The sequence below is a fragment of the Lampris incognitus genome, chromosome 4, assembly GCF_029633865.1.
Source record: "Lampris incognitus isolate fLamInc1 chromosome 4, fLamInc1.hap2, whole genome shotgun sequence".
NCBI classification, from domain to species: Eukaryota; Metazoa; Chordata; class Actinopteri; order Lampriformes; family Lampridae; genus Lampris; species Lampris incognitus.
In genome coordinates, this window is record NC_079214.1 from 71,352,820 (window position 1) to 71,374,624 (window position 21,805).

The 21,805-nt window shown below is 44.3% G+C and overlaps 1 protein-coding gene and 1 long non-coding RNA gene across 4 annotated transcripts in view; one reads left to right on the top strand and one right to left on the bottom strand.

Annotated features, from left to right (window-relative positions):
• Positions 1 to 21,805, top strand: part of sbf2 (SET binding factor 2) — a 364,253-nt gene that overhangs the window by 53,941 nt on the left and 288,507 nt on the right. The gene's annotated exons all lie outside the window — the stretch shown is intronic.
• Positions 1,502 to 19,110, bottom strand: LOC130111106 (uncharacterized). Its single transcript, XR_008810142.1, has 3 exons — positions 18,994 to 19,110; positions 3,237 to 3,348; positions 1,502 to 1,665 (listed from the first exon to the last, which is right to left on the bottom strand). It is a non-coding gene; the product is annotated as an uncharacterized LOC130111106 (long non-coding RNA).

Consider the following 21,805-nt stretch of genomic DNA (forward strand, 5'->3'; position numbering starts at 1 on the left):
TCAGTCTGTTTTTTTTATTTTGCCCTGAATGTGCCACAGATGTAGAGTGGATTGTTTTGGTTTTTTTTTATTCTTGCTCTCAATGAATGATAGATCACAACGCAAGATTATTTCAGCTGCAGCCAAACTTGGAGGGTCTCTGAACGTTGTCAGAGGGATATTATTGTACTGCGTTCCTCATTTTTGCAGTGGTATTTATAAGGCAATTAAGGAAGAGACACAGGCTTGTTATTGGAACACAAGATATTGTGAGGGGGTGGTGTGTAGGGCATGCAGGCCTCTTCCTGTGTGACTCACTGGGTCTTCTGGTGGCCATCCTGGCTGCCTTGTTATGAGTGCTAGCATGGAGATGAGCTGGGCAGCATAGCTGTCTCCTGACAAGGCTCTGGTCTCCGAGGAAAAAGCCATGACAGCACTCTCAGCATCATCCCTCAAACATCCTGACATGACAATGGACGGTTTAAATATAGAAACCCTGTCTGTATTTTTGCCAATTTTGTTAGTTTAGTGTTTGCAGATGTTCTTGAGGAGCCGCGTGCCTCTTCATCATGTGTGTTTGCGCGTGTGCGCTTGCATGTGGATTTACTGTTTACCACCTTGAGAAGAATCCTCCCAGAATCTTCCCCTGAGTTTGTCAGAATATGCTGCAATTGAAAAGAACTGCGCTCCCCAAATACTATATATACAGTTTTTATTGCAGTAAATAAACTGAGTAAACGGGGGGGGGACAAGCCATTCATTTTGAGCAAATGATGCGTTTATGGCACATCTTAACACCAGTTTTCAAAATGTGTGCTGACTTCAGAAATAAGCCAGTGAACAAAAAAGGATAAATCCGTGACGATGTGCTGTGTGTTGTCACATGTCTCTTTTATTTATGGCAATGATGGTAGGTGAGCAAAGCAGAGGTAGCATGGAGCCAGCTTTTCGTGAAGTTGACTTGCCTGCTATGCAGTCTGTGACAAAATGTGGTCGGGGGGCGGATGACTGGGATTCCAGCTTTGAAGATTTAATGAAGGTACACCATAGTGTTTTACAGACCCACTAAGCAATTTGCATTTTGGCTGTGTTTTGAGCTGGTATGTAAACCATTATTATTTGCAGATTTTCTCTACTCCATGAAAACGAAAATGAATCACTTACACTGAGGATTACATCTATTGGAAAAAAAAAACATGGATGGAGCTGAGCACAAAAAACATGTTGTGGTCACAACAGGCCCCCAGCAAACTAAATAACCACAGATGCACCAAGAATGCACCAACAAAAAAAAAAGCTTTTAAAACTCGTGCTAGGAAAAATGTGTTTCTAATCTTTGCAGGCGAGTGATGATTGTACAAACCAGCTCAACTCTCATATGCCACAGAAGGTCCAGGTCTGTAGTGGGAGGTTAGTAGATAGTTGCTCTGCTACATTTGCAGTCCCTTCACCATCTTATCATTCAAGGCACAGCCATCTTGTGATAACAGGACAGATGTTTTGAAGGCTGAGGGTTGAACGGGTAAAAAACACCAGCCTTGTCGGAAAGGATGAACGATCCCTCGTTTTGTCGATGCACGTCATCAGTTCAGTGATGGAGGTTGATTTGGACACATTTCTGAGTTGATTCCTGAATAGGTGTGACATTTCTCCAGAGTCTGTGCACGGAAGCGGCCTAAATGGATGCTGTTATAGACAGAATGGATTATGAGTATAGCATAAACCTGGGACATATGTAGATGGACTCAATTTTGTTGGTACCCTCCCACAAAAAATGAAGAATGCACCATTTTCTCTGAAATGTCTTCAAACTGACAAAATAATTGGCATCCACCATTGTTTATTCCACATTTCATAGAAATCAGACTTTGCTTTTGATTTTTTTTATTCAATATTGTAAATAATAAAAAAAAGTAAATGGCATGGGCAAAAATGATGGGACCCTTAACCTAATATTTTGTTGTGCAACCTTTACAGGGAATCCCTGCAAGCAAGTGTTTTCTGTAGCTCTCAGTGAGACTTGTGCACCTGCTCACAGGGGTTTTGGCCACTCTTGCTGAGCAAACTGCTGCAGCTGTCTCAGGTTTGATGGCTGCTTTCTCCAGACTGCAAGTTTCAGCTCTTTCCTCAGATGTTCAATAGGATTCAGATCAGGACTCATGGAAGACCACTTCAGAATAGTCCAATGTTTTGTTCTGATCCTTTCTTTAGCTGTGAGTTTTGGGTCATTATCCCATAGGAGGACCCATGGCCTGTGTCTGAGTCACAACTTCTGACATTGGGCAGTACGATTTTCTCCAGAATGCTTTGATAGTCTTGATATTTCATTGTGCCCTGCACATTTTAGCAAATTCCAGCCTGGCTTTTTTATCTTTTGCTTTTAAAAGTGGAGTCCTCCTCGGCCTTCTTCCATGGAGCCCACTGTTGCTCAAAAAGTGACGGATGGTGCAATCAGAAACTGACTTACCTTCACCTGCGAGTACAGCTTCTATCTCTTTGTCAGTTATCCTTCATTCTTTATCTACCATTCATACTATCTTTCTGTTCAATCTGGGGTGGATTTTCCCCTTGTGGCTATGCTCAGGGAGGTTGGCTCCAGATCCATGGATCTTAAACGTCTTGATAATATTTGCAACTGTTGTCACAGGAACATCAAGCTGCTTGGAGATGGTCTTGTAGCCTTTACCTTTACCCTGTTTGTCCATGAGTTTCTTTCTGATCTCCTCAGACAGCTCTCTCCTTTGCTTTTTCTGGTCCATGTTCAGTGTGGGGCACACAATGATACCAAACAGCACAGTGACCACTTTTCTCCATTTAGATAGGCTGAATGACTGATTACAAGGTTGGAGACGTGTAGTACTAATTAAAATTAAAGAAACTAATTAGTTTGAAATGTCACTATAATCCAATTATTTATCATATTTTATAAAGGGTACCAACAAATGTGTCCAGGCCATTTTAGAATATCTTTGTAGAATAAGCAATAATTCATCTCTTTTCACAGCTTTTTCTCTGACACACCAAAGGCGTGCAAGTATACATGACAACATAGCTTTTAATTTCATCACTTTTCAGGGGGAATGAAGCATTATTTCAATGAGCTCCAAGGGTACAAACAAAATTGAGCACGTCTGTACCTACTGTTGCATCATTGTTGGCATCTTTCATGTATTGTCTACAACTATAAAGAATCTAAAAAGGTATCGTTGACTGGTGGTTTGTATTCTTACTCATTATTTATTGTTGTTAACCTTTACCTGAGAAAAACCCAGTGAGACTTAACATCTTGTTGGCAGCTTTGCCATGCCGAAACAGCAGCACAATAGCAGACAGCCGCACAGTCACAAGGTACACATGCATTTACGCATCCTGTAAATAAAAGAAATGCAGATCAGTTATTACCAAAAAATATCCAAGAAAACACAATATAGGGGGGGGGGGGTCAGAACACAATGAGGACTAGATAACATGCTAAATGAAACGGACGGTTTGCCTCCAAGCCCATCATAAGTATGTTGAATTCCCTCTAGTGATCACTTCCTGAAGTTTCAGATTCTTCTGCAAAGGTACAACTTGCAGCAACCGAGCGCATGTAGGCTCTTCTGCCCAGCTCAGTTCGTGCTTTCGCAACAGACCGCAAAAACAAGTCCTGTAAGCGTAGACTGTAATTTTTTAACTTTTCTGGAGATTTAAGCACAAGAAGAAAGGAATGCCACCCAGGGATGGACAAATGAATAAAGATTTATCAGTGAAGAAGTCAGCGCATGGTCAGAGTGGGCTGCCAGTCTTGGCATACACAATTTAGCCAGCCAATTTTGGTATGGTTATTTGGACTCATACAAGACTGTGAAGTATGAACTGAAGATACTTGTCAGTGACTAAAAGAGACAGTGTCAAGATCTGATTCTGTCTGTTTGAATTGTGAAAACAGAAGACTCAGATTCAGACAACTAAAAATATCCCAAAAATGCAGTTCAGTTTTACAGTCTGCCCACACCATACACAAACTCACAGACAAGTGGCAATCATCACTATGTCAGAGACAACAGACAGATCAGTACATGGGCAAGAGATGCACACTGTCACCCTCGTGTGGCCTTGCATGCAGACTCACACGAGGCCCAGGCGAAGGGTAAAAATTAATATAAGTTACAAGAACAGAATAAAAAATAAAAAATAAATGGAGTATTCTAAAATGCATTGCACGTTACATTCCCCCACTACAGTTGGTGAACGTACAGGCCCACAAGCCATTCCAAAAACAAACAAGGTATAAACCAACTACTGTGGTTTAAAACAATATAAAGCATTTATTTAAAATGACTACTCTCTGCATTGAACAGCCTGATAGCAGAAGGAATGAAGGACCTAGAATAGCAAGTCAATGTTCCATTCGATGGAAAAATGTGAGTGACTGTTGGAACTTGATGAGAAACCCAGAGATAATTCCGTTCAATAGTGAAAGTAATGCTAAATGTTATTTTTTAAAAAGATAACTTCTGAAGTGATTTGGTTTATTCAGTATTGTCTGTTGGCATGGAGATTGGCACATAGTATCAGCATGAACTCAACTCTGGGGGAAAAAAACACCAACTTTATTTTACATTTCATCCAGTCCAGCAGCTGCAAAGAGTTAGGAATGGTTCTGTGACAAAACAATGACAAAAGAGAAAGGGATGGTGGCCAATGGCAAACTGGGGAATACAATTGTTTGGCTCTTACCTCCTCAAGTCCCCAGTGGAGAAGGTAAGAGTCTTCTGCATTTTCCTTGGGATTCAAGAAAAAAAGGAAATCGGCATACTGAAATAATTTATATTGTTGAGATGAATAATGAACTTTGTTACCTTGACTGAACTTAATGTTTGTACTGGAATGAGACACTTCATTGCCTCAATTTTGTTGTTATTTGGATTTACTGTCAGAGTGGAGAGTAAGGAAATGAGGCATATGCCACACAAATGCCAAAGGAATGCCTGGAATGACTTTAATGTTTATTACTATATTGTCGTTGAATTATAGGCGCCATTTGTTTACCACTTTGTGTAAACTAAGTGTGAATGTTTCAAACATCCGTAGCTTGTAAAAGCTACATTTGTAATAAATGGAGATTTATGACTCATGCTTTAACAAGTGGAGATTCATGTCTTGTACTTTGCCATAGACAGTGAAAAGTCTTGGTGGTACTTATACCCAAGGCATTCCCTCCTCTTCTTTCTCTCTTTACAGGCCACTGATTCATGCTGTGGTTGAAGTTAAAGCGGTTACTTGTGGTTAACTTAGATTAAAGCATAGATTGTATGAAATAATGGACATAGTCACCTTGATGTCAACCACTGGTTTGTGGGCTACCATTTTCTAAAAATATGATTTATTTATAAGATTTTCAACACATACAACAGCTTAACATAGCATAACATAAAACACATATACATAGTTTTTAAAAGAAAGCCACAAAAAAAACCTTCAAGGCAAAACAAGACAATTTGGTGACAGTAATTTCCCCCCTGAATTCACTACAATTTGACCCCCGAATTTGGTGACAGTAATTTGCCCCCCGAATTCACTACAATTTGCCCCCCAATTTGCACCCCCCCCCCCCCATTTGACAATTTGGTGACATTTGACAATTTGGTGACAGTTGACAATTTGCCCCCTCCAATTTGGTGACACAGTTTGCCCCCCCCCCCAATTTGGTGACAATAATTTTCCCCCCGATATCGCTACAATACTATACATACTGTGTGCTTTTTATATGGGGAAAACAGGACTCAGCCAGGAAGTACAAGATGGTGGTACAGTGCGGGGGGGGGGGGGGTACCTAGTCAGTGGGGACAGAATCCAGTTGGAGGGACCTGACATGTCCCAGGAAGGATTGCCAGATTTGATAAAATTGTCCATTAGAGCCATGAAGGGAGTGTTTGATTTTCTCCAACTTCACAAAATAGGGCATCCTTTAGCCAATGGATATGAGAGGGGGGATGGGGGCTCTTCCAGTGCATCAGAATAACACGCCTCGCTAATGTGAGAAAAGCTGCAAGTTCCACAAAATAGGACGGCAATGAGTGGCCAGTGGGTAGGACACCAAATATGGCAACTAAGGGAGTTTCCTCCCACCTCCCTCCGGGTGATGCATTCTAGCACCAACCATGTAAGTAGATGTGATAGCTGGGTTACCATTTTGAAGCATTGAGTATGGCATTTTTCCCTTCGCCATCTTGGATTATTTTTTTTAAGCTGGACGTTACCATATTTGGATGAGAGGGTGGGGTTGGGGAGGAGCGAGAGATGGATCTGACAGAAACTGAGAACGCTATGCTTGCTCACAACCTGACTGTTCCTGGCTCTGCCTTGCGATGTCGCGTTCCAAATTTATCGCACACTAAGACCAAGTCGAAATGGCTGCTTCACATGGAAAATGTTGGTGTAACTAAGAATTTAGCTGAGACTATTTATTTATTTACAATTACGATACAAGCTTCACGAGTCTTGCATTGGCATTTCCTTATTGACTGCAGTTCATTTCAAAATTATCACACACTAGGACAAGACCAACTTGAAATGAACAATATTAGTGTAACTAAGAGATTCGCTGAAAAGGATAATTGTTTACATGGATCAACTGGACAACACACAAAAACAGATTCACGGCGTGAATCTGTTTTTGACATGGGTTTCCTCCCAGCGAGCTGGTATTGACCAGTTTTGGTATGGGTTTCCTCCCAGCGAGCTGGTATTGACCAGTTTTGACATGGGTTTCCTCCCAGCGAGCTGGTATTGACCAGTTTTGACATGGGTTTCCTCCCAGAGAGCTGGTATTGACCAGTTTTGATATGGGTTTCCTCCCAGAGAGCTGGTATTGACCAGTTTTGGTATGGGTTTCCTCCCAGCGAGCTGGTATTGACCAGTTTTGGTATGGGTTTCTTCCCAGCGAGCTGGTATTGACCAGTTTTGATATGGGTTTCCTCCCAGCGAGCTGGTATTGACCAGTTTTGATATGGGTTTCCTCCCAGAGAGCTGGTATTGACCAGTTTTGATATGAGTTTCTTCCCAGAGAGCTGGTATTCACCAGTTTTGATATGGGTTTCCTCCCAGCGAGCTGGTATTGACCAGTTTTGTTATGGGTTTCCTCCCAGAGAACTGGTATTGACCAGTTTTAATATGGGTTTCCTCCCAGAGAGCTGGTATTGACCAGTTTTGGTATGGGTTTCCTCCCAGCGAGCTGGTATTGACCAGTTTTGACATGAGTTTCCTCCAGTGAGCTGGTATTGACCAGTTTTGACATGGGTTTCCTCCCAGCGAGCTGGTATTGACCAGTTTTGGTATGGGTTTCCTCCCAGAGAGCTGGTATTGACCAGTGTTAACGTGGGTTTCCTCCCAGCAAGCTGGTATTGACCAGTTTTGGTATGGGTTTCTTCCCAGCGAGCTGGTATTGACCAGTTTTGATATGGGTTTCCTTCCAAAGAGCTGGTATTGACCAGTTTTGATATGGGTTTCCTCCCAGAGAGCTGGTATTGACCAGTTTTGATATGGGTTTCCTCCCAGCGAGCTGGTATTGACCAGTTTTGGTATGGGTTTCCTCCCAGCGAGCTGGTATTGACCAGTTTTGGTATGGGTTTCCTCCCAGCGAGCTGGTATTGACCAGTTTTGATATGGGTTTCCTCCCAGCGAGCTGGTATTGACCAGTTTTGATATGGGTTTCCTCCCAGCGAGCTGGTATTGACCAGTTTTGGTATGGGTTTCCTCCCAGCGAGCTGGTATTGACCAGTTTTGATATGGGTTTCCTCCCAGCGAGCTGGTATTGGTACGGCTATTTAAAAGTACACAGTGCCATGGATAGACATTGCGACCAGCTCCTGACCCACCTGTCACTCAAAGCGGCCACACCCCTAATTATGCCCTACTTTAAACCTTAAAGAGATACCCTCATGCTGTTTCTGAGCACATTTTTAACTGGGGTGGTTTGAATTACAACCGAAAGGTAGGTGTGGTTTTATGGTTTCATAGCTATTAGCTACTGAAATTCAGAGTGGTCGTGTGGGTGTGGTTGGGTGGGCTAATCATTGGGGCTAAACCGTTTGCCGTAGAAAAAACGAGAACTGCGCTGGGGACAGCCCTCTTCCTGCTCTATCATCACTTTACTAAAAAAAGAAAAAGGGCCAGAGACCACCGACAGCAGCTTTGAGGTTGAGGATGTAGAAGGGGCGGGGGGGTAGCGGAGACGCACCCACTCCATTCGTGACGCGGCAAGTTACCACATTTCTGCCAACTGGAAATCAGTTCCTCGGCCGCCATTATCGCTCGTCTGGCCACAAATGTGATTTTAGGTCTACTATTTGTCTCATCGATGACGTCCACTCTCCTTACATCGATTAACAACAGGTAAAGTTGGATTTTGATGCAAGTATCTCTTGAATATAATTTAAACGGGCGAGTTTTATAAAAATGTGCCCCCCATACAATTGTCATGGACAGGGAAATTAGCTATAGAGACCAAAGCCGTGTTTTTTACCAGACTAAACATGTTTATTTCTGCTTTAAAGTTGGACATTTTAGGCTCCAGCATCCCCGCGACCCCGAGAGCGAGGTAAGCAGTTCAGATAATGGCTGAATGGATGGTTCATTCGAAGAACTGCAGTTTTTGGAACTTAAGCGTTGGCTTCATTTTTCAGCCCCGAATGTTGCTGCTTGGGTAGAACGAGCGGGATTTCCCTGCTACGTAAAACGACCATGGGCGATCAAAATGACCGCCGTTTTTAGACGCTATATTCTTTCAAGATAAATACCCAATTGAGATATTGATGCACTGCATATGTTAGTGTGTCTGTTATGAAACTAACTGACACCAAAATTAAAATTTTAACAACTTAAATACTATTTTTCAAACAATTTAAAATGCCTGCTGTCCAACACCAATACTGCACCGCCTGGTGGTAGTCATGGTGCGCCTGTAACCAGACATGTTGGACATAATCACACATCAAGTGTAGGCTATTTCTCTGCACTGGAGGGCGCTAGTGTGTTTCTAGTATAGAGCAACGAACTCCACGAAGCAAATGACGCCACCAACACACGTCATAAATACTGACATGACGCGAACCATCACGCGCAAATTACAAGACCGTCATTTTCACCGGTCGTGGTCGTTTTAGGTAGATCTTATCGTAACTTTTTTTGGGTGCAATTCATCTAAAAATCGTTTTAATACAAATATATGAATTTTAGGAGAATTCAGGGAGCGGCAGGTCTGTATCTTTTTTTCTTTCAGAGTTATTAAACTTATAAAATCCAGAACTGTTATATGACCGTCTTGGTCGTTGTTGTGTTTTAAAGCCATGCTGAGGTAGAGCTATCTTGCTTTGATAAATGATTTGGCCTACATGGTGTGCGTATGGGAACGTGTGATTGTGCGTTTTTGGGGCAAGAAGGAATGAATTGGTCTTTCAGTCGTGATGTCACATGCTGCCATCTTCCAAGTAACGTTAATCATTGTTGTTAGCTGTTAGCAGAGATTTTTCTTACTAACTCTATTAGTACGTCAAATATTTTTTCAAATTAACATTAAGATCACAGATTTTCTCTGGTAAGATTTTAGGTTAGGTATATTTTAAAGGTAACATTTTAGGTTAGATTGGATATATAGCTTTAGATTAGATAGTGCACGCAGGCGAGATTGTTGGGCGTTCCTGCTGTGTGAAGAATTGCCAAGGCAAATCCTACGACCGCTATGGTATTAAACTCGGGCTACAGGGGGTTACAGACGCAAATCGATCATGTTCTTTAAACATCTCGGTGAGATAAGGGTAAGGGTAAAGGCAAATGTAATTCTAATATATGGCTAAGTCAATAGCGAAAGTGCTAGCTAATTCGTAAACAATGCCTCTGATCCTTGGAAGATGGCGCCCAGTGTCGCGTTGCCCTTGGAAATGGCCCAAGTCCGAAAGACCACGCTGTACAAAGGGCCAAACACATTCCAAAAGCAGAAAAATTCAACGTTGAACATCAAGGCCAGCACATAACATGGACACTACACACGTATCCTGCTATCTACTTTAAAGTTATGTTTTACTGCAGATACACTGTTTCCTAAGATTTCAGAGCCTTTCGGCACTTTTCAAATTTAGGTTGATTTGAATTGACTTCCTGGAACAGAATAGGACTTTTTGAGCTAGTCTTCTGTACAAGTCAGTCTTACAGGACCTCCTTCCCCACGTGCCACAGTGAGGAGTTATAAAAAGAAAAAAATGTCAAACCAATTCTGTGTAATTTTATATTTTTATTTTTGGAAGAGATTTATTTACATCTGAGAGTGGAACTATGATGCAGGCTGTCCATAATTGATATGATGCAAAACCCAACAATGTATTGTTTTTTCATTGTCGTGTTTTTCAAACGGAGTATTGCTGTAATCTTGTCAGCAAAATAACCCCATGCGACACATTTTGACAAAATTACTGGTTAACCAGCAGCATTAATGTATAATACTTGCTTCTTTACTGTATGTAGATTAATTGCATTATTTTCAAGTTAACCCCAAAACTAATCTTTAGTCTGGTAAGACCTCTGTCAAACAGACTGGTTGTTTGATGTGCACATGTCTGATACCCACACTTGTAAGAGACAAATGTTGCATTTCAGGTTTGCAAAAACAAAGTTCTTTTTTTAAGATTTTTTTTCTTTTCCGCTTTATATTGATAGTGATAGTAGAGAGAGATGGGAAAGGCAGGATAGGCGTCCGGGTAGCATGGTGGTCTATTCTGTTGCCTACCAACATGGGGATCGCTGGTTCGAATCCCCGTGTTACCTCTGGCTTGGTCGGGCGACCCTACAGACACAATTGGCCATGTCTGCGGGTGGGAAGCCGGAAGTGGATGTGTCCTGGTCGCTGCACTAGCACCTCCTCTGGTTGGTTTGGGCACCTGTTCGGGGGGGGGGGATAGCGTGATTCTCCCACGCGCTACATCCCTCTGGTGAAACTCCTCCCTGTCCGGTGAAAAGAAGTGGCTGGCGAGTCCACATGTATCGGAGGAGATGTGGTAGTCTGCAGCCCTCCCCGGATCGGCAGAGGGGTTGGAGCAGCAACTGGGACAGCTTGGAAGAGTGGGGTAATTGGACGGGTATTGGGGAGAAAAAGGGGAAGAAAAAAAAAGGAAAGGGAGGGGAGAGACGGAGCTGCATGCACCAAAGGGCCCGGGCCGGATTCAAACCCAGGCCACTGCAGTTAGTACTCAGTCTTATGTGGTACCTCTCTACCAGGTGAGCCACCAGCACCCCACCTCCCCAAAAAAAAAGTTATGTAAAAAAATCATTGCTTGACTGTTAGGAAAGAAGAAGTGTACTTACTTAGGATATGCGGTAGGCTGCAAAGATGTTGTGATGCCAGTATGTGCAGTAAAGTTATATAATGTGGGAGGATAAAAGGAATGGCCAAGTATTCTCTGAGTGATGGAGTTTGTACTGATGTGGTTAAACAGAAGTGGTAGTTCCTGTAATCAGACATCCGTGAAGGATCCTGTTCCCTCATGGGCAGTGATCAAGCTGGTGAAATTCATTGTTTGCTGTGTTAAAAGCTCTCCAAAACAACTGACTTTTCTCAGTCATTTGAATTGTCTTACATTCGGCAGAGCTCGTACCTATTGGACATACTTCTGTGTTTTTCCAGTTGGAAGTGGATCCGTCCTCACCTCTCGAGGCTTGTGTTACAGCCTGCTGAGTTGTGACTGGGCATTTCCCTGCTAACTACATGTTTGTAGTGACGCGGATGAAAACATCACAACTCGGGGTTTGCATTGCTGCAGCTGGGACTGGGCTGTCTGGGGCAGTGGGGAAAACCATGCAGCAGTGAACAATAGCAATTCTGTCCTCACCCACGTGAACAAAGTGTCCTGTGTGGGTTTTCTGCTCCACACTGTCAGCCTGGCATGCAGGCAGTCATTTGATTTAAATCCTGATGTTTGTTTAGATAACCTGGTATCAGCAGCTGTGATAGACTACAGGTAGCACAATGTGTAGTTTGACTACACAAAGTGATAGCACATCTGGGTGAACAGAGGACATTCTGCTAAGTCGTATCCAGTTTGTTCCATTGCCATTAAAAGTGATAGCACATCTGGATGTAAGCCTGATCTGAGTCTGGTGCTGGACTGGTTCTGACCATTCCTGGAACCATAGCTTGTTTCTAAGGCGCAAAACCTCACCAACACATTTTACCTAAAGGCTCTTTGGTTCGCAGATGTTTCTCCTTTTTTGATGTTAAAATTCAGGTTTATTGTTAGTTAGTTTATTTTTTGTGGTTTAAACAACAAAAAAGATGTACAGTTTGAAAGAGATTGTTTGTGCTTTGACGCTACATTCACACATCTTGATGCCTGATTCAGATGTTTTGTTGAAAGCTGTTCTCATCTGTGATGTTTACATTATGCAACCTTTATTTGGCTTGTGTGTTTATATATGGTCATGAATTTTATGTGACACATAGTACACACGCAAACCGACTAGCAGTCATGAAGGCCGACTGTTGTGTCGCCTCACGTCGCATGCCGCCCAGGCCAGAAAAAAAGCTGAATCGGCCGAAAACCTGCCGACAGAGGTCCGACTAGTGCCGACGGTGCGGGACACAGTGCAGAAACTCGGGTCACAGACGCTCACCGACAGCCCGACATCGGCCGACAGCCGACAGTCGGCCTGGTGTGTCAGGGCCCTTAGATGAAGAAAGAGGGTGTGCTTCCCTGAGTAAGCACTTGAAACATTCCAAATCCAACCACTGAGAGATATACAAGTCACTACATCACACCTCCTCACAGCATGTGTTCATCATGCTTCAGTATTGTAATTCAGGGAAGCGCTGCGATATTTAAATCTTCACAGCTTTGTATCATGCCTCATTTATTATTTAGGGCTTTTTCTTTGCAACCTTCCATCTGACTGGCTGTCTGTGAAGATACAGGGGAGGCTTTTTTTCAAGGTAGTATCATAGACCCAGTATTCAGAGTTATTAAATACTTGTTTCCATCCATCCATCCATTATCCAAACCACTTATCCTGCTCTCAGGGTCACAGGGAGGCTGGAGCCTACCCCAGCAGTCATTGGGCGGCAGGTGGGGAGACACCTTGGGCTGGCCGCCAGGCCCTTTTTCTATTCCTACTTCTCTTACCCTCTGAACATAGATTCATTTTAATAATAATAATTAAAATAGTAATAATTATAATTATTATTATTATTATTATTATAATTATAATTATGATAATAATGGAGTTCAAGTATCTCGGGGTCTTGTTCATGAGTGCAGGTAGGATGGAGCAGGAGGTTGACAGGTGGATTGGTGCAGCATCAGCAGTAATGTGGACGTGTACCGGACCGTTGTGGTGAAGAGGGAGCTGAGCCGGAAGGCAAAGCTCTCAATTTACCAGTCAGTCTTGGTTCCAACCCTCACCTACGGTCATGAGCTTTGGGCAGTGACCGAAAGGGCAAGATTGTGGATACAAGCGGCTGAAATGAGTTTCCTCCATAGGGTGTCTGGGCTCAGCCTTAGAGATAGGGTGAGGAGCACGGACATCTGGAGGGAGTTCGGAGTAGAGCCGCTGCTCCTTTGTGTCAAAAGGAGCCAGTTTAGGTGGTTCAGGCATCTGATTAGGATGCCTCCTGGGCACCTTCCTTAGGAGGTTGTATCAGGCACATCCAACTTGGAGGAGACCCCGAGGTAGACCCAGAACTTGCTGGAGGGACTACATGTCTAATCTGACCTGGGAATGCCTTGGGATCCCCCAGGAGGAGCTGGAGGGTGTTGCAGGGGAGAGGGACGTCTGGAGTGCCCTACTTAGCTTGCTGCCACCCCGACCCCAGAGAAGTGGCTGATGATAAATGAATGAATGAATAATAATAATTTTATTCATATTAGCACTTTTCTAAAACAATGCCACGAAGTGCTTCACATAAAAAATAAAACCAGACAAGGCAAAAACAAGACTAAGACCAAACAAGTAAGAGCAAAAACAAAAACATCATAAATAAAAACAAATATAACAAATTTGTACAAGCTTTCATAAAAAGAAACGTACTGCAGATGGTGGAGGGAGCCCTTGCTGATACCAGAATAAACAGCATTACAATAGTCAAGTCGAGAACAGATAAAAGCATGTACAACTTTTTGCAGATTGGCAATTGATAAAAATGACCTAATTTTGGAGATCGGCTTGAGCTTGAGAAAGCTATTATTATTATTATTATTATTATTGGTGGGTATCCTTGTTTAAATAAAGTCAGCTTATTTTCTGCTTCCTCGCAAATCAAATCAATTTTATTTGTATAGCCCAATATCACAAATTACAAATTTGCCTCAGTGGGCTTAGTGGGCTCGCACACATTTACTGGAATGACTTCCAAAGTGTCTCTGGATTATTTTTGTGTTTGAACTGGGTCAGTGCTCACGTTGTAAATGGTTGGTGAGACTGAGTCAGATTCGGTTGGTGAGACTGAGTCAAGTTGTTTCGAATTGAAATCTGTGCTTTGAGCAGATGAAGCTAGTTCACTGCATTATCACTTTCACCAGGTCAGGCTGACCATATTACTCTTGAGTATTGAAACGGCGTGAGTTTATGAGTCCTACATGGCAATAGATTTAGATTTTTTTTAAATTATTTTCTCCCCAATTATATCTGTCCAATTACCCTACTCTTCCGAGCTGTCCTGGTCTCCGCTCCACCCGGTCTGCCGATCCAGGGACGGCTGCAGACTACCACATGCCTCCTCCGATACATGTGGAGTCACCAGCCGCTTCTTTTCACCTGTCAGTAAGGAGTTTCACCAGGGGGACGTAGTGCGTGGGAAGATCACGCTATTCCCCCCAGTTCCCCCTCCCCCTCGAACAGGTGCCTCGACTGACCAGAGGAGGTGCTAGTGCAGCGACCAGGACACATACCCACATCTGGCTTCCCACTTGCGGACACGGCCAACTGTGTCTGTAGGGATGCCTGACTAAGCCAGAGGTAACACAGGGATTCGAACCAGTGATCCCCGTGTTGGTAGGCAACGGAATAAAATCGATTTAAATTTTTAATTACGGACGGCACGGTGGCGCAGTGGTTAGCGCGGTTGCCTCACAGCAAGAAGGTCCTGGGTTTGAGCCCTGGGGTAGTCCAACCCTGGTGGGTCATCCCGGGTAATCCTCTGTGTGGAGTTTGCATGTTCTCCCCATGTCTGCGTGGGTTTCCTCCGGGGGCTTCGGTTTCCTCCCACAGTCCAAAGACATGTAGGTGAATTGGTGGTACGAAATTGTCCCTAGGAATGAATAGGTGTGTGTGTGTGTGTGTGTGTGTTCCTCTCTCGCTTTGTGTTTCTCTCACACACCATTGGCAAATATAAAATAGGTGTGAGCCATCTGGGAAAACATTGTCATGCTTCTGAGTGGAAGAGGAGTGGGACAAGGGGCATGACACAGGGGTGGTGATCACACACATTTCTTGGTTCTAAGTGGCCATTTTGCAAACTTGACTCATTGGCTGTGGGGAAATGTCACTGGTTCCGAAGGAAATGTCATTGTCTCTGGCTGAAAATGTAAAATATGGCTGAAACAAAATCAAGTTCAGACATATTTTGAACATGCCTCCGCATGTTATTCTTGACTTGGCACGTTTCATGAAATCTGGAAGGGTGGAAACAAAAACGTGTTCCAACGTCCAGAACATTTCTCATCATGTTGTTGTCGACTGGGCTGCGATCAAAAGAGATTCTGTTAGAGATCAGAAAATGTTGTTGAGATACATCTGTCTAGAAAGGGTTTCCAAGGCTCTGGGACTCCAGCAAAACCACAGTGAGAGCCATTGTCTCAAACTGGAGAAAAAATGGAACAGTGGTGAATCTCCCCAGGAGTGACCGGCCTACCAAAATTCCTCCAAGGGCGCAATCACTACTCATCCAGGAAGTCACAAAAAAACCCAGGACAACATATAAAGAAGTCCAGGCCTCTAGTCTCAGCTAAGGTTCATGATTTTACAATAAAAAAGACTGGGCAAAGTGGAATTCATAGGAGAGTTGCAAGGCACACTGCTAGCTAAGACAAACATTAGTGCTCATCTCACGTTTGCAAAAAAAGCACATTGGTGACCCCCAAGCCTTTTGAGATTATGTTCTGTGGACAGACGAGTCAAAAGTGGAAATCTTGGGGAGACACAGGTCCCATTCTGTTTGGCATAAAGCAAACGCAGCATTTCACAATAAGCACACCATACTAGCAGTCAGAAGTGGTGGTAGTGTGGTGCTGTGGGAAGGCTGTGCTGCCTCAGGGCCTGGAAGACTTGCCATCATTGAAGGAACCATGCATTCTGCTCTCCCCATGATCAAGTCGTCACGTAGGTTTTATTTGTCCCCAGAGGGGCAATTGTTGTGTAGCAGCGGCAACACTTAAACACACAAACACCCCACAGAACGCGTAAGGCAAATAAATACAACATGTGGTGATGAGAACAAAGCCAGCAAGAAGCAATGCAGCAGTAAACAGTGTCAACAGTGTTTATCCAGGTGGAGCTGGTACTACCCCTTACTGTTGGAGTTTAGCAGTGAAGTGGCCGAGTGATGTGAAGCTGAACCATAGTTACGTTATGCAGCAGGACAATGGTCCAAAACACAAGAAAGTCCACCTCAGAATGGCTCAAAGGAAAATGAATTAATGTTTTGGGGTGGCCTAGTCAAAGTCCTGAGTTGAACCCCATCGAGATAATGTGGTAGGACCTTAAACAAGCAGTGCATGCTTGCAAACCCTCCAGTGTCTCTGAATTACAGCAATTATGCAAAGAAGAGTGGGCCGCAGTTCCTCCACAGCCACGTGGAAGACTGATCTTTAGATTGTGTTTGGTTTGGTTGCAGTTGTTGCTGCTAAAGGTGGCACAACCAGTTATTAAGTTCAGGGGGGCAGTTACTTCTTACATTGATTATATGGATGTTGGATAACTTTTTTACCTTCCATAAATGAAATGATAATTTAAAAACTCTGTTTTGTTTTACTCGTGTTCTCCTTGTCTTACATTACATTTTATATGGAGCTCTGAAACCATTCACTGTGACAGACCTGCAAAAATAAAGAAATCAGGAAGGGGGCAAATAATTTTTCGCTGCACTGTAGCATTATAATTCTGTTTCAGTGGTCCCCACCCCAACTTATTTTCTTTTGAAAGAGATGTGTACACATAAAATCAAAAATTCCCTCTTGGGGGCCCAACTTCCTGTGATGAAGGAATGTGACCCAGCCAGGCCAGACGGTAAACATGTGTGTCATTTCTCATGTGTAGACTTTTGACTTCTTGAACTATCTTCCCCCATTTCCCCAAATCCCTGCTGTAAAGTGAGGAACGCAGCTCGTACTTCCGGGAAGGATGCTGGAGTTATTATTTGTAAATGCTAGATGCCGTGCAGATACTGGGTTTAACAGCTTACATCTTCACTGCAGACAGAAAGACAGACTGTAGACCTGTATTACCAGTCAACTTTGCTGTACAGCCTTCTCAAAAAACTATGCATGGGACTTGACCCTGTGCTAGGTCACTGGTACAGACTCTGTATCTGGGTGTTAAGGTCACATTCAGTTCAGTCGAGGGAGAATCACTTCTGTTTTCACAAGAATGTTACATGTGGGGCCTGTCTCACTGTCTGAGGCCTGTCTTACTGTCTTGGCCTGTCTCATTGTCTGAGGCCTGTCTCATTGTCTGAGGCCTGTCTCACTGTCTGAGGCCTGTCTCGCTGTCTGAGGTCTGTCTCTCTGTCTGGGGCCTGTCTCACTGTCTGTCTCTGTCCGGGGCCTGTCTCACTGTCTGAGGCCTGTCTCACTGTCAGGGCCTGTCTCACTGTCTGAGGCCTGTCTCGCTGTCTGAGGTCTGTCTCTCTGTCTGGGGCCTGTCTCACTGTCTGTCTCTGTCCGGGGCCTGTCTCACTGTCTGAGGCCTGTCTCACTGTTGGCCTGTCTCACTGTCTGGTGCCTGTCTCACTGTCTGAGGCCTGTCTCGCTGTCTGAGGTCTGTCTCGCTGTCTGTCTCTCTGTCTGAGGCTTGTCTCACTGTCTGTCTCTGTCTGGGGCCTGTCTCACTGTCTGAGGCCTGTCTCATTGTCTGTCTCTCTGTCTGGGGTCTGTCTGGGGCCTGTGTCGCTGTCTGAGGTCTGTCTCGCTGTCTGAGGTCTGTCTCTCTGTTTGGGGCCTGTCTCACTGTCTGTCTCTGTCCGGGGCCTGTCTCACTGTCTGAGGCCTGTCTCACTGTCAGGGCCTGTCTCACTGTCTGAGGCCTGTCTCACTGTCTGGGGCCTGTCTCACTGTCTGAAGCCTGTCTCACTGTCTGAGGCCTGTCTCGCTGTCTGTCTCTGTCCGGGGCCTGTCTCACTGTCTGAGGCCTGTCTCACTGTCAGGGCCTGTCTCACTGTCTGAGGCCTGTCTCACTGTCTGGGGCCTGTCTCACTGTCTGAAGCCTGTCTCACTGTCTGAGGCCTGTCTCGCTGTCTGAGGTCTGTCTCGCTGTCTGTCTCTCTGTCTGGGGCTTGTCTCACTGTCTGTCTCTGTCTGGGGCCTTTCTCACTGTCTGAGGCCTGTCTCATTGTCTGTCTCTCTGTCTGGGGTCTGTCTGGGGCCTGTGTCGCTGTCTGAGGTCTGTCTCACTGTCTGGGGCCTGTCTCCTGTCTGGGGCCCGTCACTCTTACTGGTATGGTCACGTGCTACAAACCTAGCCTACTGCTGGACAGGTTAAGTTCCAGGTCACAGATCATAGTAAACAGCTCGTAGAGCAGTCACTTGTCAGCTGTAGAGCCTATTTCACACCTTTTACTCCACATGAAGAACGTTTACAGTGAGAGAAAGTTGTCAGATCAAACATGTTTGTTGCTGTGCCAATCGCTAGAGAGGCAGAAACGGCCAAACGTTCATGTCCAGTGTATTACAAGTCATCCTGTAGAGAAGAAAAATGCAATAGTCCAAATGGACATAGAACAATAGATGGTCTTGAATGTGTGGCGATGACTCTGTGTAGACGTTAATGTTTTACCTTGTCTTTTAAACCTGAAGGTGAAGGCTGCAGCTTCAGGTGGGTGTAGAAGATCTTAATCCTGCTAGAATAGATGTAGGAGTGAAGGAGGCAGTCACTTCCTCTGGCAACACGTGGTCACACTCGGTTATCTGATATGACCTCTGGAACTCTCTGAACACAGTCTCCTCATCATCACTGTGTTCTCCCTAAGAACAACACACGATGGTATATCAACTACAGAATCTATGAAAGTTTGTGGTTGTTGTGTGCTGCTTGCTCTGATACGTCTGTGTGGGGCTTCATGATTGTGTATCACAGAACTCCCCTGCAAACTGAAAATGACAACTGCAATCAGCAGTGTACTGCAATACAATGTACTGCAGCACGGTTGTAAAGCACAAACTCACATGGCCTGAATCAGAGAGGTTTACTTGGAGCTGCCAGCAGCAGGGTCTGAGCACACACCTCCCTTCAACAAAACCATGATAGACCCCCACCCATTATTATAAAGGACCAACTCTTCTACCGGAGGATATCCCGGTGCAGGTGAACCCCTCCTTTCTTTTTTAGTTCACATTCAGTTTGCTGTGAAGAATATCAGTTCTTACAGTATGCATAAAGTCAAAACACAAAGAGTAAGGACAGGGCGACCACTCTGATTTGAACCAACAATACATGTTATTTCAAATGGTGATAGCATGTATTTCATCAGTTAGGATCACCATGCCGTAGATAACAGTGCAGTGACGGACCTGGTCTGTGCAGGTTGCAGGTCCAGCACTTCTCTCTGGCTCAGCGGTAGTAACGGTGTTGCATGATGGACCTGGTCTGTGCAGGCTGCAGGTTCAGCTCTCCTCTCTGGCTCGGCGGCAGTAACAGTACTGCGTGTTGCCGTGATAATGAATTTACATTGTTTATGTTTCCACATTATTTCTCGCCCTCCTGTGCTGAGAAATAAATCACCTGAGACCTCCTTATGTTTCATACACTTGGCTGCTTGATAAGAAGATCACGCCTTATCATCTTCAGCTGGGTTGATGAGAGCGTTAACCACTCTTGTGATACCAGTTAACCATGGATGTGTTTGTTATATTTTGTGAAGCTAAAACACAGTCAGGAGCACTTACTACATTGAACGTGTCATGAGACACCTCCTCCTCGGCTTGCTTGGAGCACTGTGTCATGACAAAGCAGTTGTGTTGTTTCATGAGACACGTCCTCCTCGACTTGCTTGGAGCACCATTTCATGACATAGCAGTTATGTGTTGCTCATCAGGAGACGTACTGAATCAGGTTGATGTCCTCATGCCAAACCCCAGACTGGAGCAGAAATGCAGTTAGATGTGTCATGCTGCCGAGTGACCAGGATGAAGGCCTGACGTGTGGCCCTGCACGTCGTTCTAGTGCTGTTTTTAAAACTATGTGGGGGGGGGGAAACTAAACAGTGCATTCCAGATATCAGGATGCCCTTCCAACCAGGGGGGCTCGTGTTTGTCGGGAAGATCCACACATGAGTAATCAGCATGCCATTTGCCAGTGAAATCAAACACACAAGGAAACGGAGGCGGTTTTCTGTCAGGCAGGACTTTTCCATGCCGAAAAACTCTATGAGCTCACCAGGAAATGGGAATAACACAGGATGACATGGCACTAAGCTGGAGAGCTCAGATTTTTATTATTATTATTTTCAGATGAGAAATGAAGCAGGACCATTTGGTCTTTGTAGTCGGTTGCTAATTTGATGTATTTATGTGACCACATGTATTTCTGTGTAATGTAATGATATGTGGCTCTGTATTCTCAGTCTCTTTTGCACGCTCACTCACACACAGAGTCATGTTATTTCCTGGTCTGTGTCTTTGTTTCGGTTACAAAACAGAGTGATTTGCAAGAGCTTCAGAAGAAGTCAAGAAAACATTGAAAATGACATTGACTGCTGACCACCTCTCTGTGCAGGCAGGAGCTGGATACAACATGAAGAAGAGCAGGCTAGAAATCGGCAGGAAAGCTTCTGAATCACCTTTCATATCCTATACATTTCCTTCTAGTCATCCACTCAACTGGCACATCTCAGATGTTGTTCTCTAGCTGCTTGGTCAGTGGTCAGTGCTGCTGCTAGTCTTGAAAATGTACCTACTGCTTCTGGTGCATTCAAGGTATGTCCAGGATTGTCTTCCTGTTCGGAATGAAGGTCTTCATTGAACATGTGTTAGGAATGTCTAGTCTGTTGTAACTTCTCATCTCCTCCCTGTAACTCATGACCTCCTACACCCACGCCTGGCCCACATGTGACTTGGTGAAAAGTCATGACACCAATAAATATAGCTTAAAAAGTCAAAATTTTCATTTCCGTTTGTCCTGAGAAGTATTCAGTGAACTGTGTACCTGGATAAATTCCATCACTGTTTGATATATGCAGAGATATGTGTATATCCACATGTTATGCATTCTCATCTGGACAGTGGACTTCAGAGTCAGGCAGTCCATGCTCCCATTCAGTTAAACAGCCACATCAGAAGTCGCCGTGCCCTGAATTTTTGGCTTTTCATTTCGCCACTCAAACAAGCATGTTTGTTCACACCAGCCAAGCCTGCAGCACAGTAAATGTGAGTCTATGTTCTGGCACGTGTGCTCGTGGATTCCCACAAATAGTGCCAAAGACCGGCAAAAAACATTGTAGACAGTCATATTGATATCCGGGCACGTCCGACTGAGAGGAGACCCTGGGGTAGACCCAGAACTCGCTGGAGGGGCTACATGTCCAGTCTGGCCTGGGGACACCTTGGGATCCCCCAGGAGGAGCTGGAGGGCGTTGCTGGGGAGAGGGACG